The 16,348-nt window shown below is 32.8% G+C and overlaps 1 long non-coding RNA gene across 1 annotated transcript; it reads left to right on the top strand.

Annotated features, from left to right (window-relative positions):
• The first annotated feature begins 701 nt into the window (after positions 1-701).
• Positions 702-12,456, top strand: LOC125385667. The gene is made up of 2 exons (XR_007225188.1): positions 702-819; positions 10,072-12,456. It is a non-coding gene; the product is annotated as an uncharacterized LOC125385667 (long non-coding RNA).
• Positions 12,457-16,348: the final 3,892 nt, after the last annotated feature.

Raw genomic sequence — 16,348 nt, forward strand, 5'->3', positions numbered from 1 at the left:
TCCTATTATTAATAATTAATAAACAAATTTTTGTATGGTAAAAAAGTTGATTCTGAAACATGTAGATTAATATCTGCAATATTAGATATCTTGAATTGGTCCCTTTAATTTATTAAGAATTAAAGTCTCTAATAGAATTGACAATGTGATCATATTGCAATAAATACATGTTGAAAATATTTATGGTGTAATTTTGCTATGACAAAAGATCGCTTTGGCTTCCTAAGAAACATTTGCCACTTCTTCTTTGTAATAAAACTAAACATTTTAAGTGATTATTGAAAAATTAAAGAATCGATTATTGAAATTTAAAATAAATATTGGCGCCAGTATTTACACGTATCAGCCGCCAGAGAGCGCACATGTAACAAGTAAAGAGCGTATGTGAGGATGCGTGGTGTGTCCAATTGCTCATTGTATTAGTTTAATTTCATTATTATTTTAATTAGTTACGTAGCCTTTATTCAATAGGAGAAGAACATTATATTCATTGTATAATTGAATATTGTATAAGAATTAGTAGAGAATGAATCAATGCGTGTGTGCGTGCGTGTGTGTATGTGTGTGTGTGTGTATGCGCGTGCCATTGTATCTACGTAGCAGCGGTGTTTACTTCTCAACGTTCAGTTGCGGAGAATGTTTCGAAGCAAGGTAAGAAAGATGAAATTTGAATTGAGCATTCGATACGCAGATCTCGGCGTGTTCTAACATAATAAGTATTATATTTGCAATAGACGGAGAAAAATGAAGTTTTATTCCCTTCTCAACACGTTGCATTATTTCTTCGCAAACCTGGAGTATGTCATGGCAGATAATCAGGTTAGAACGATTGCTGACAATTATTTGACAAACGTGAACAATGATTGTTGATAATTCAAATCGTATCTTTTAAATTTATCAAGGTATTAGCAAAAAGTGTTTTTGATTTACTTCTTTTTATGTCATTTATTTAATATTCAAATCATATACTATTCGAGATGCTTGTATTTCATATTAAAGCATTGCAATATACATATATATAATGTACATATGTATAAACTTATACATAGATCGTTAATTGACGTGCTTTGTTGTTTAAGTATGAAATATATTTAGTTATACAATTGATAATTTGTTATTGTATATTTAACGAAGATGCACAGTTGAATTGTTGCTAAATTCGTTGAATTAAATACCATTAAATAATTATGCTATTACACCCGACATATTTTGTGGTCTGATAATATTAATAACCTCTATAAAACATATTAATATATTCCTTGCTCAGTGTAAACTCAAAAAATACATTTATCTGCTTATTCGTTTAATGCTGTCATGTAATTAATTTAAATTTTGTGAATATTGACACGAGATTGTTCTTAAATTTTTTACTTTAGTAATGTTATATCTAGAACAATGTTGTGTCTGGTAATTTTAATAATAAAGAAAATTATTCTTGCATAAGAAAGTAGAGATGCATATAATCTGAAATAAAAAAGTAAATTTCAAAAACACTATAAATTTCGATTTATACATATATCACTAAAGATCGGTAAAATGTAGGAAAATCGTTAAGTATACAATAACAAATGTTATAACTGTGCAGGAACATTCAATCGTGGCAGAAAATTTATTGTTCACAATTTTATGTGAAACGAGGGCAAATTTTTAAATCAGGATAATGAAACCAAATTTCAATTAATGTTGAAACGACTTTTTTCATACAGTCTTATTTTCCTCGTCAGCTTATTACCGGCGATGAAAAGTGGATAATGAAATACTCGCAAAATTGCTCGTAAAGGCTTCGGCTAGTGATAAACAAGCTAAAATGAAACCACGAACGACTCCGTTCGAATTCAATCTGAATAGTACACGTGCCAGAATAAACGCCGGTTATTTGCCTACTTCTTTTGAAAACAAGCCGAAAGATTAAATCAGATGTTTGCGCGAGAGAAACGAACGTAAAATGAGAAATTGTTTAGGATATAAATTAGTTTTTTGAAGATTAAATTACATAATAGCTAGAATGTTAAATTAAAGAATAATGGTTCTATACTTCCATGTATTAAGAATTATTCATTATCTAAAAGTTTAAAAAATTTCGCAGTCGAATGTTATTTAATTCGAATATTTATAGTAATTGAAATATATTCAATATTTTTAATTAATATTGAAGAATATATCGTTAATTATCTGTAATGATAAATGAAACTGCAAACCCGTTTTATTTAATAAATCGTATTTATTTGTAGAAAATAAATCAAAGTTATTTAAAGAAGAATATTAATCAAAATTAATATTTTAATTAATTGCAGAAATGCATAAAATTAAGTGAAATTTTTTATATTTATGCATCGATATATAACAAGTTAATATTTTATATATAACAAATATATAATAAATTAATATTTTTATTAATTGCAGAAGTGCATAAAATTAAATAAAATATTTTTATATTTATGTATCGATATATAACAAGAAAGACATTAGCGATATATTTAACATGCGTTTTATTTATATGGAAGCACATATTAGTAGAGAGTCAAATATTGTTTTAAGAAAATTCCTTTATTAAAAAAGGTAACTTTTTCAAAAAGAAGCTGACAAAAACGGTTAATCTAAAAGGTAGAGAAGATAAGCTTTTTTTTAAAAACGATCATTTTTAGCTAAACAACTAGATCAAACTTTGTTTGGGAAAGTCTTTTATTTCAAAAGAAGATAATTTTTTTTTCTAAAATAATATAATAGACGCGTGCAAGATATTTTTATAATGATTTGAAAAATATCATCTTCACCGTAAACGAATAATATTCCTCAATTTCCATTATCAATTTTTGATACATCCTGTAAAATCATATGGTTGCTCGTTAAATATCATTTATCGCGTACAGGTGCGTTTGTTTGTATTAATTTCGATGGAGGGTCGACTGGTATGTTTCGGAGCGAAACTCTGGAGTGCTGGGCGAAGTAATTCGAAATTTACTCGTATGGGATTCCTTAATTGGACGAATCTGACAACGGGATCAGAGCAGTTGCACGTGTTGTTTGATAATTCTCGTTAGACAGTTCTCTATTTTCCAATTTCGATAATTAAGCCAATCGCAAACTTTTTCGTTTCGTTGATATTTCTGTTAATTTACCGATACCTACTGTCGAGTTAAATTTAACATGAGCCTGGAGAGAACAATGAAAAATTATAACGTCTGTCAAAAATCAAGGAAAATTAATTTCATTTAGTCATAGCTGAAATTAAATAATGCACATGATGTTTCACGATATTGAAAATAAAACAATTGTTAGGATAGTTTAGTCATTTGCAAATTCTTATTATTCGTAAAAACATGTCATTGAATGTGTTATCAATAAAATAACCCCTTATAAGTGGAATTTTATTTGCTACGATTGAGAGGATGAAAACTGGAACCAGTTAGAATTTCTATCGCTTTAATTTGAATACTACTAATTGGAACTTGTAATTGTAGTAATTCTTCCCAGTTCTAATACACGAGACATGTTCTAAAGCATATTTTGTTTTACTACTTAATTTAGTAAAAAGATATCAACATAAATATATTGTCTTCTAAAATATAAAAACACATTTAGCTTGAGATGTTTAAAGAAGTTTATTGAGAATGAATATTGCTTAGACTGCAAAATGTCAATCATGTATTGTAATATTAAAATTAGCAAATTTTTAGAAAACTGAGCTGATAAATCTGATCTCTTAGCAGCTTAAATATGGTAGAACCCTATACTTGTTTACCTTTAGGCAGACTGATTTACACCATTCAATGAATTTTTATTATCAGATTTTATACGACCAAAAAAATCAAATACCGTGAAAATGAAAGTATCAATTCTCGTGTCGAGAGAATAATCAGGGTTCAAAATCTCATCGACGATAATTTAGACAAAGAGAATTTGTTTAAGATAATATCAAACACTTGAACGATCCTCGGCTTCGAACGACACTTCGCTTCTTCGTTCAATCTCATTTGCGTGGATGGAAGTGTCCCCACCTAAAGTGCCTTGTAGTTTAATCGTTAAGTAAGGACAAAAGAAATTTGTACCAGAAAAATTGCCTTTACGCGTCTTCTAAAAGTTATTTCCTCTTTGTACGTTTAGAGGACGTTCCCCTGTTACTTTCTTGCGTTGTTTTAACTTTGAAACTTGATGCGTCTTTCTTGTCTTGAAAAAGAATAGGTAGAGAGGTACAGTAATGAGATTTGTCTCTTTAAAATCTAGCAGAGGATATCCTGAATAAGAAATGGACAATTTTTCCTAAACCTTTCAGACCATCGTGCATAGAAGTAGTGGAAGTAGTTTTAAAGGTTTATAAAACGATTCACTATTTGGATGAGAGAATTGGGCCAGCGATATTGCTAGGAATAAAGCTAGGCGATATTCCTCAGACGTGGTGTGCATACGAATTCATTTAATTCTTCCTCAATCCATCTAGGATCGCCCTCACAGATCTCTTAAGACCATTCGTTATATTTCAGATAATCTCACCACTGATATTAATGAAATAAATCATTCTTGAAGCAGGTGAAATCTTTTATTGACGTGTTTTAGATATCTTTCTCGTTTATCTAATATTCTATTTGTCATTTATTTCTACGCTGTGGTAAAATTCGTTATTGCTACAAATTGATTAGAGTTTCTGGAAACGTACCAGCGATGGTGTAACATGTTGTGTGTAGTGATAACGCGTTGCAAGTTGTAAATTCTTCCTATTGACTCATCGCCTCCGTTACACTTTGATGTAACAGAAATTCCTGTTGAAATTGGTTTCTGCTGCTCGGGGTTTACGGAAAATCTCGTAAAACAAGTTTGTCATAAGATCTCGTACGATAAGTTCGAAATTTACGTCTCTTAAAGTAAAATCTATTTAGCAAATAATTGATTTAATAGAAATAAATTTCAGTCTTGAAATTCGTATAGCGCCATATTTAATTACGTATAAAATGGTCAAGTACATTTTGTGAACGATATAGAAAGTAATTGCGAGATTTGTGTAACGTTCTACGTTTTCGTTTGTTTAAAACGTTTACTATCATTGATCGATAAGGAAATCCTGTAAAGAGGCGAAATGTTAACACAGGCTTTTAAGAGGCTTCATTTTTAATGGAATGGTCACCTTATAGCAACCTACTAAATTTATGAATTCTGGATCGGGCGGGTAGCCTGGAGCTACCATATATTAGATCGTAACATTACTTAAGAAAAGAGGAGCTTGACACAGTTTTACGGGCCTTTTTGTGTGGATCGTATTAAAGAATTTAATGCTACTCTATATGATATGATATTCAAATAGCAACACCTGTTGTATATGCGTTGTTTCGATATACTAAATAATATAATCGTTATATAATAGTATTCTATAATTAAGAGAAGTTCCGGATTGTTTCGTAGTTAACTGCTATTACACCAATCGTACATACCATTAACGACTACCGACTCGCACAGTAATATTGTCATAAACTGTCTCCTCTTGGGAGATACTTTAGAATTCCCGTAACTATGTTACGTTCATGGAAATTTGGAAAAATCTTTCAAGCAATTAATTTTAAAAAGACTTCTTCTACTCATCCATCAAACTGATGGACAGGAAAACGCCCTCTCTTCTTCAGGACGTGATCTTTCACTTTTCAATTTTTATTTGTTTCTTTTTTATTTTGATTTGTCTTGGTAAAAATAATAAAACAGAATTGATAAATAAAACAATAAAGAATTATAAAGACTTCTTTACATATTTTTGCTCACTACTGTTTGTTCTATTTCATTTTACGCCACACCAGCTACCCATATTATACATTTTGAAAAATTTATCAAAATGTATTGGAAGTCGATAATTATTAGGTTTAATTTACGTAGTTCAGGTAGAATAGTAGGAGATCGGTATTTCCTTATCAGAATTTCTGGTTGTTTCGCGTAGGAGAAGTTTGGAAAGGTTGAATGAATCAGGGATTGCGTCAACAGGGAAATACATGCAGCTAGCAGCTCTAGGTACTTTAACTCGTGTGCAATTTCGACGCGTGCATATGTTTGTATTAACTCCCCGACTCGTAGCCGCGATTATATCCGGCTCGAAACTCGACTCCGTTGCGTCGAGCAATTCGAAATTTGTTTGGGTGTTCACAATTGAACAAATAGAACGAGCGGGACGGTCGCGAATGGATTTAGAGAATGGACGCGTGTCGCGTCGTGACGACTTTCGCCGCCATCCTCAACGTTACTGTTCGTCGGCGATTAAACGTTGCTGTTTCGCTTTGATTTTCAACCCTTGTTCGAGTTACTTTTGTTCGTCATCTGGAAAATTCTCGATGTGCCTCGTTTCGAACTATATACTTGAAAGCTGGTATGAAAAAATTGTTCGACTGTGAAATATCAAACGATGTTGGAAGCGTCTAATGATTCAGACTGATTATTCGAGAGACAAAAATATGTTGTAGCATATTTAGAGATAATTAGCGTTTTTTGAGATTTCTGTAGAGATTTTTTAATAAGTTGATTGATACACGAGCTCATGGAGGTATTCGAACACTTTTTTAAATATCTTTGATGAAAATCTCGTATATCTTCATGAATGCAATATATGTATATTTGGTGAAAATATTTCGGTATTTTATATCTCAAAACTAACATTATCGAAGCAGACTCAAATTATTCACGTCACTAGATTGTTGATTTTTATGCAAATTCATATTTTTCAGAATATAATTAAAAAAAAGTGAAATCCCGGCAGTAAATTTTTCTACCTATCACGTATTATAGAAAGCTAATTAACTGTACTGTGAATATTTTGTACGTTTTTTCATATTATGTGAATTTCGCAGAATTCTTCGCCTTCAAATTTAAATAAATGCATAAAAATCAGTCGACTAAAAATAAGCAACTATGTGTTCGTAATTAATCAATAATATATTTCCCACCAGTTTCTACGTCATTTTATACTGCATTTTTTTTCTAATTTCTTATTCCCTCATTGGTATTATGGTATATATATTTGAATTTGCATATACGAGTTCTTAATTAGTATTACTATTAAATTATGTATTTGAAGGGGATTTTGTGAAAATTACATTTGTCCTCACTCTACACCTATTTAATTAGTTTTAGTTATATTATGTTAAATTTTCAACGAATTCAAGACAGATGAGACATAAAAGCTAATGAAATGATCTGACATTTTTATGCATTCTCTGTCCTATAAATTGATGGCGATAGAATTCAAAGGCTTCAATAATAATATTGTCCAAGATTCCATTATTTGAATATTCCGCTAATTGAGTATTATGTTATTTTCAATTGGTAATTCTTTTGAAACGCTTTTGTTGGACGAAGTTGCTAGCCAACATTTAGTAGGAATCCAACAGTTGAAATGTTATACAATGAAAACTGTACTGCAGCTACAGGATAAAAATGTTTTTTTAAACATTGTTTGGCTTTTCCAGAATTTTTTCTACCTAAAACAAACTTTTACCGCTGTTTTCCTATTTGGGTCTAGGTAATTAAGGTATTTCAAATACACTGAATATTCATCGAAGGGGGTAACTGATACAATTTTATTTTATAGCTTTACAAGAGACACGTATATATGTGGTTCGTAACATATTCTGAAAGTTGTTATCCCCTCGTTTTTCGAGTTATTGCATCCACGGAATATGTTACTTCGTATTTGCGAGATTTCCCGTAAAAATTTTTCGACATGTATCGAAACGAAATATTTTTTAAATGTACCTACAAGAGTAGGAACTGTCATGTAGAAACAAAAATACATATTACGTTTTACATTTATTCATAGGTATTATATTTCTACTAATATAAATCATATATTTGTACACTTTTCTTACGTAAAGAAATTTTATAAAAGGAGTTCTCTGCATAATAGAATTAATATTATTATTACCGAGATTTTACACGATAATAGTATGTTTAAATTTTTATTATCTTCCGCATAGTTAACTATAGTATGACGTATCAACTAGCCAAGAACTACTATATAAGTTTAAATATTTAGATCTCATTCAACAGCTATAGATATCAACGATAATCTATCTTCTTAAACGTATCGCTGTGTTCTCGTTAACCTAATTTCTTTTACAAAGAAAATCACATCTAATAATCTCTATTGTATTAAAGAATCTATAAATCACCCTGTACGTAGGATCGTCCTCATAAAACACATAAAACATCCATCCTCGCTTCATCACGCATTACCTTTAATTTCTTCCTGCACTTTGTACTTCCTTTTACATCTCAGAGCGTTTTATTATTTAAATTATGGAAGAAAAAGTTATCATGAATCACGGGTACTCAATTTCGTTTATCGCCAGGATAAAACGAAACTTGGCCACTTGACGTGAAACGACCAAGTTCGAAAATAGACGAGCAATACATAATAAACTACGCAGCGAAGTCTATGAACTGTGGAAAGAGAAACGTAAAACGGTGATGGGTGGAAGGGGTGGCTCAACGATAATCCAGCATAGTATCGGAAAATCCGACACTAACCTCCGACAAGCTTATCTACCTCGTTAGCGCGAAAATCCTCAAGTAATTTTTCTTCGGCAAGTCGACTTCGCTCGATGCAAATTCGTTATCCGGTGCAGGGTTTGTGCTAACGCAATTAAAGTAAAACCAAATCAGATTAATGAAGGCAATTAGATGGCGTCGATTTGCTTTGATTGTAACCGGCCGCGTCATTCCTCGTATCAAGCGTCGTTAAAGGGACGCCTCTCACGCGCGTCTCTCTTTCCCCTTCCGGTTCGCGCCGCAACCTTCTCTCGCGGCTTCTTAATTGAAATTGTAGCTCCCAACCGGCTACAAGGCCTCTGCAGCTTGCAATTTCTGCTGGTTCTGGTTTTCCGCCACCGCGACAACTTGCTATTTACGGAAGTTTTTTAATTGAACGAGTTGACTGGATGAGTGCACGACTTTCCGGGACCGACTGTAATTTTTAGTGGTCTCGTAATTGAAGTTTGTCAGAGTTCTTGATCGAGGGTTCGTGTTTTAACAGCTTCCAGGGTGAAATTACAATGCGAGCAAGTTCGGGGATCTTTAATTTAATTTGACGAATAGCGAGCATCTTCCACGAATGTTATTACATTGTTTGGTTTTCCTGATTCTTTGATACCCGATCTGTGTCATGTGTTTCTTAAGTTCCACAGGATTAGGTTAATAGAAATGCAGTCTCTCAAGAAAATAGTTTTATTTGTACTTGGGTTTGAACACAGTGCGCTAAATCCATACATTCAGCGGCAGGGTCATGAAGTTTGCGAATTTCTGTGCTGAAATTATTTCTTGTTAAAATACGATTTATCTCGTGCACATGATATACTAATCTGAATGTTTTCAATGAAGTTAAAGCGATACCTCTGTAAGTAGAATTTCAGCTTTCGAAATAGGAAATGGTCACTAAATTCAGCGAATAATTGGGTGTTTTAAGAATTTAATTAAATCTACTAGACACATATTAAATTGAAATTTGACCATCCCTCGCTGTTCGATATCTGAATCCATGATAATACGATATTATAATATTATGCTGAAGAGAGAGCTAGTTTATATAGCCTGTACCATAATAGAGGATATCAAAAAATCGAATATACTTCATAACGTGATATTTGTTCCAATAAATGTTCATAAATTAAAGCGTAATATCTTACCCTTAATTCCAAGTTAAAATTAAAGCGAAACTTCTTCGCGGCGAAAATCTCGTTTGTCGAGTTTAAACCGCGACTCGCCTGTATTAATCAAGCTTTACAGCTCATAACAATTTTTTATTCGGATCCGTAGACCCGTAATCGATTCCGCGACTGCGCTTGTTAGCCTGTAAAATATACCGTTGCACGCGTAAACGAGCAATATTCCTTCACTTCTAGCTTTCGACATAAAATGGAAACCTCTCTTGTCAATAAATATAAAGTTCCCACTTACCATAGTATGAAACCTGTATAATGTTAAATGGGGCAGCTGGAAATTATATCAAATCGGCTTCTAGACGGGATATTGTATCCATAATAAAGGATAGATCGCGGTGTGCCAGCATTAAACGCGAAAATAAAAGTGCGGGCCGGCTGGTTGCAGGTTAACGTTATGGAAGGACGACGATAACCTTTACTCGGCTCGATACGCAAGACGAGAAAAGGTTCTGCCACGAAATGGGTCTAAAATCAATAATGCAGCTAATAACAAGCGTCGAATCCCCTGAAGTGATGACGTTACATCCAATTTAGAGCCTCGCATGTACGATACCAAAGCGTGCAGGCTTCTCTTTGTGGGATTTAAAGGCGATCGACCAGAAGTAAGAGAGCCAGGAGCCGACCTAAACACAAGTTCAAACTTCAGTTGCATGAGAAGGAGGATTCTCCAATGCACCGTGTGTCTCAACTTCCTTTAAGATGCGATCGAGCACATCCTCGACGAACAACTAGTCTCAGCTTACAGGATTTAGAAAAGGATTCGTAAAAGTTTGCGACCTTGACTACAAATCGACAAAATCAACCGCCAAGTTTCACGTTCACGTGTGTACGTTATCGTCGCTTCGCTTGATCATTGAATGGTAGGAACTTCGCAGATTGTAAAGTGCACTCGGTTGTGTAATTTGATGGGGTCGGTTTCCCTTTGTCAATTGAACAGAATTTATGAGTGTAATGGAACTTAATTAAATTGCGACGGATTTTTAGATCTTTTTTAAAGATTTAATTTGGAGAACATTCATTTTCCAATTGTGTTTTGTCTATTATAAATTAATAACAAAATTGCGAATAATGTTAATATCGATATCAAAATTAATGAATAAATGAAGTAGTTAATGAACACATAATAATTTATGGAATTTTTCTACAAATGTTCAAATATTTTCATGAGCTGCTACTACTCATCACTAATTTTTATTAGGAAAATAATATTATTACATTACTAAAATCATTATGCTTTATCGTACCATGTTTTGTACATCTCATGAAGCTACGTAGAAATCTTCAACCTGCTTCACAGATTTTAATTCCAAGTACGCTCTTCTCAAAGCAAATTTCCTCATTTTAACGGTCATGGAAAGCTTCACGGTCAATTGACGCCTAGCTTGATCCATTTGTGGCTAGGTTTAATAAGGAGAGACGATTGCACTGGTGCACTTCCGTCTCCCATCCGTTTGAATTGCTGTTTCTCCCTGGCCAAGCTTTCCACGGCTGTTACGTGTACAACGCGACAGATAGTTTTCGGGTGCCGGCTGTTGGAACAGAGAGACACGAACTTGCGCTTCGTCCCAACGATTGTGCCAGGCCTGTTCAGGACAAAAGCTGACTGTTGCCTGTGACACGGATAAAGGGTAGCTGCGAGATGCGTTTGATATCTTTTCCAAATGCTTTTCGATATATGTCTCGGTTTCGCCAGTATAAAATAAATGCTGCGACCGTGCAACGCTTCCAAACTAACGGATATTTCGTAAATTTTCCCGAACTGTACGGAGATTTCATGACTCGTGGGATGGACGGACGCATTTATTTGCGCTAAAAGCTGTGAAAATGCATCGAATATTTGACAACGCGCTTGACGTTATCACATCTCTTTCATCTCGTCGATGCATGTATTATATAAAGCGATGGAATTTCCCAGAAGATAACAAGATACGTTTTTTTTTTTTTTTTTTTTTGGAGACAACTATCGAAAATTGTAGTAGTGAGTATGAGTTACATAGAGGAGCTGTTAATGTGGCTGTGTGATGTTGGAATCCGTGAAATTGCGAAACGAAATTAATATCTTGACATATCATTCAAGAAGAAAATAATTCTGCATATTTGCAGCGTTTAATCGATTTGGGGTCTTCGAGTGCACAACGGTTATCATTATACCACAATGACTGTAAAATACATAAATTCGATCGAGTTATGATCTTTTTACCAACGCTTCCGTTTTATTATTACATTTCATATTTATTATATTTTTGGCTCGTCACTGTATAGTTTACGATAAAAAATATGTGACACAATAAACATAAGAAATACTATGATATGTAGAATACAATGCAATTTGATGCTTTATGATATATGAAACCTTCGTGTCTCATGGAAAATGGAAGGATCCAGGCTAACGAAGTGAAATTGTCAGGCAGTGCGCATAAGATCTACGCGCTTCATTTCGTGATTCATCCGCAAACATTTATGATATTCACTATATTTAATGGATAATATGCTAGAACGGACATAATTGGTTCTAGAACCTCGTTTGTCATAATAGATATATTCGCTCCAATGTACATTGAAATTTGTATATGTATTAGGTGTAATCCATTCTAAGTCCACAATCTGAAGTAAATTCAGTATACTCGTATAAACAGAGATAATATATAAATAATACAGGACAATGCCATATTATTTTTCCCAACGAAATATAGAATAAAAACCAAAAATGATGTAACACAAGATATTTGAAATTTTCATAGTAACATATAATAAAAAGAATAAATCACGATCGTTGGATTTTTTCATAAATTTATTATAGCATATATACGTATCATACCTAGTATTTTTTTTTAAGTTATCAGCTTTCATTATAAATGAACGAAATATGATCGGTGTCATTTAACATGAGGAGATTAAATTAATACCAGTGATCACGTGTAGAGAGCATTTTTATAATGAAAATCAACATGATCACACTTTTGAATCGTCGAAATCTCAGAAGAATTTCGTCAAGGAATTTCCATGAATTTTCCGAACTTCCGTAGTTTCAAGAATATTACACTGTTATCCAAATATGCGTAGCCGAGATGCATGGCAAGGATCGAATTTCCCAAATTCGATTCTACAGAATATACAGAATGTTCGCCGAATCGCAACAGTTATGCGAAGACAAACCGAAAGTTTGTTCATTGCTTCTCCAGAGGGTACTTTTGGTAAGTTCCACGCCAAACAATTTGCGCGAATGTGATGTAGACACTTTGCTGCTTTTAATGTTGTACTCCGAACGTAATACACTGATAGAACATAAATATTCTTATTGGATGCTCTTCCCTTGTATGTTTTCGAGCTTCTAGAATACAGAATTTAGAATCTATTTTGTTATATCGTGGAGTTTTATCGTCATCAAGTATTGCACGTGTATTTTACTCACGAACGGTTATTAGATATACGTACGTTACATAGAAAATAATAATAAACCACGTTACAAATTATGAAAAATACAATTGAATATTAATTAATCTGAACAATTCCGTTGTAGCTTTGAATCTTATTCCATTATCATTAGTATCGTCTTTATTATTATTACCTCAGTGGTCTAAGACATTTCATTTCTTTCGATCGACTAGAAGTCCCATCAAGACCAAACTTTTGTAAATTCCATCTCTAAATGTCTTGCAATATTCTTTTTAGCAATTATTCAAATCACGATATTGTTATATTCGAACTATCCTTTCTACGATATACCAATTTATACTAAAGCTATTAAAAATTGTATGCCCACAAAATTAAAAAGAAGGTTTGAAAATTCTCGAAAATATTCATGAATGTGAATACGCGACCATAATACCGAAGAAATTGAATTTTCGCTTGCGGCGATACCAATATATTTCAAAACTAATTTGTCTTTTCATTCATTTAATGATATCGCAACCGTGCTACCGCTTACATTTGTTCAAAACGCGTGTACAGAACACTTAACTGATCGAGCTGCAAATGAAACACCATGATCCGTCGTTAACGTTTAATTTAGCATCATTGAATTGGATTAACCTAATTGCAAACGAAATTTACTGGCCACGTTTAAATTGCTATTGCGCATTTTATTGCATGACCAGTCAAGATGCGTGCATATGTATTCGTACTTATATACATATGTATATATATGTATATCTTTTATATATATATATATATATATATATATATATATATATATATTTATGTATAAATTATTGTGAAAGATTGATTCTATAATTTATTTTTATTATAATATAGTATATTCAAATTCTATATATTTTTATATATATTTTCCTGATACTAACTTTGAACCATCTTTAAACCCACATATTAAGCTCCTCGATCTTACTGGGAAAAATCAATTTTGTACAATGTACTCTCATACTCATTCGCTGATATACACTTTAATTATACGGTAAAAAATAAAATAAACAAAGCTAATGGTAATAATAACAAAATTAATAAATTGGTTGACAAAAAATTTCATCTGTAGATAGTCTTGACCAATAGTATACACGGTTCGCCATTCACCATAAACCATTTCACTTTAACATTAGAAATACCACAGCAATCAAAATGACTGGTTCTACAATTTTATAAATGTGTCAACCCTCGTTTAAGGATCATGGTTCCAGATGTATTAATAATACCAAAAATTTACTACATAACATGGAATTCCTTCAGTAAGAAAGTAATAAATCAATAAATATACAAATATTCTATTATTACATATTTTTTTAAAGACCAGTCATTTTCACTGGTTTAGGTAGAAATAACTTGGTGTTAGCCATCGATAGAAAAAGAATTTCGTGACAATTCCACAAGGAACAAGGAATGATTCGAGGCTCCTAATAAATGAAACGTTACCACACGCTTAATCGTCTTCCGTCAGCACGAACGAGTCTGGAAACAAGTTGAAAGCCCGTCTAAAACCTGAGATCGCACTCGATATAAAAAGCACACACGCGTAAATGTGCGATGTATGGGCGCGGATTTCATCCATTTGAGCTGCGCGAGATAGGATTCACGTGGTGTCTCGAGATTCTTCGCCCTCCAGACACCTTTTCAAGGTGTATGCCACTCATTTCGTGATTCTAGTTTACCCTCGCGCTGGAGCCGCCGCATCGATCTCGCCGCTTTAAAGACGATCGTCGCGTACGGAATTTCAAACGAGACGCTTCGAATGTATTTTTTAAACGCAAAGTGGATTTGCCAATTTGGAATTCAAGGAAACTGTTAGGAATGGATTAAGTTTCTGTTATAGTTTAAGTTCCGAATTTTAATTAGTATTTCTTCAAGTTGGTGAATTATCTCTTTCGTTTTCTCGAATGAAATTTCAACTACGTTATCGTGTCAAAATATTGGCTGTTTAATCGAAATAATTTTTATATGACTCTACGTGTGCGTTTTTAACGAACAATCAGCTGATTTCATTATCCCAATTTTATGGAAATCTCCGGTTCTATAATTCAACGATTCTTCGAATGTTATTATTATAATATGAAAATATTGAAAGAGTATTTGTTAAGAATTTATTTATGCGTTTAAAAAATATAATATTTTTTAAAAAGGTAGCTCGCAATCATTTTCGACACGCGACGTTCTGAACTATCACGCATGAACATTAGTTTCCCTAGTTTGCCGATTAACCTACATCGTATCTTTACTAATTCCATTTGCTGTTTCTCTATTTATTCGCTATAGATTTCTGTTATTAATTTGGTTCTTCTGCCAAATTTTTTCCTCTTCTTTGAAAGTTATTCACCTTTAAGATTTCATTCGTTTGTATAAAAAATATTGATAGGTGGTTAAGAAATTGAAGTACGTAAAGAGAAGAGGAGATACAGTATTTCCGTTAGGGAATTCCATTGAAGAATTTCGTAACTCTGCGCATTATTCGTATAATTTCTCCATTCGTTATCAATCTAGAAGTCGACCAAAGTATCGAGTAAGACGGTCGGCACGTAGCAGACGTGTTTCATTGGAAAAATGCTTGGAACGCGTGTCTGTAAGATCGTACAACGCAGGAAGCGGTGCCTTAGAGCCAAGGATTTCGACAAACTCATTACTAGTGATGGGACAAAACACATTGCATGCACCAAGGATGAACATAATTATACGTATAGGATTTTTATAGGGAAATGCAAACAAAGTATTAGAAAAATGTTCAAAAAATGCTTGTAAAAATTTCACATTTTAATTTACGGTTAAAATTACTTAATATCTTTTACGTTGAAAATAAATTGCAATACAGCTCTCTGAAATGCCAGACTGATCAACTCCACTTTTTATCCAGTTATCAATATCACGTTATCCATATACGTTATCCATATAATTAATATTCAACATATGGAAAGTCATGTTTTCATGAATTTATTTATCATAAAGAAACAGCATAAATAATAGCAAATTTCAATATGAATTTAAAAAAATAGACTTTGTCGTTGTCGTTTCTCTGTACATTCCAGTTATTATAGAATTAATTGACGTATCTTCATAACGACTATGTATATGCAGAAACATAACTCTGAAAGTGCATTACCACAAATGAGCAATAATTAATTCGTCAACCAAATACTTATTCCATTGATCATTTGTTCGATCCACGAGATATTTAGGAAGTCGATTGATCAACGCAAGGGGATACGGAACTCGATATCGAACTT

Source organism: Bombus terrestris, chromosome 9 (assembly GCF_910591885.1).
Source record: "Bombus terrestris chromosome 9, iyBomTerr1.2, whole genome shotgun sequence".
NCBI lineage: Eukaryota > Metazoa > Arthropoda > Insecta > Hymenoptera > Apidae > Bombus > Bombus terrestris.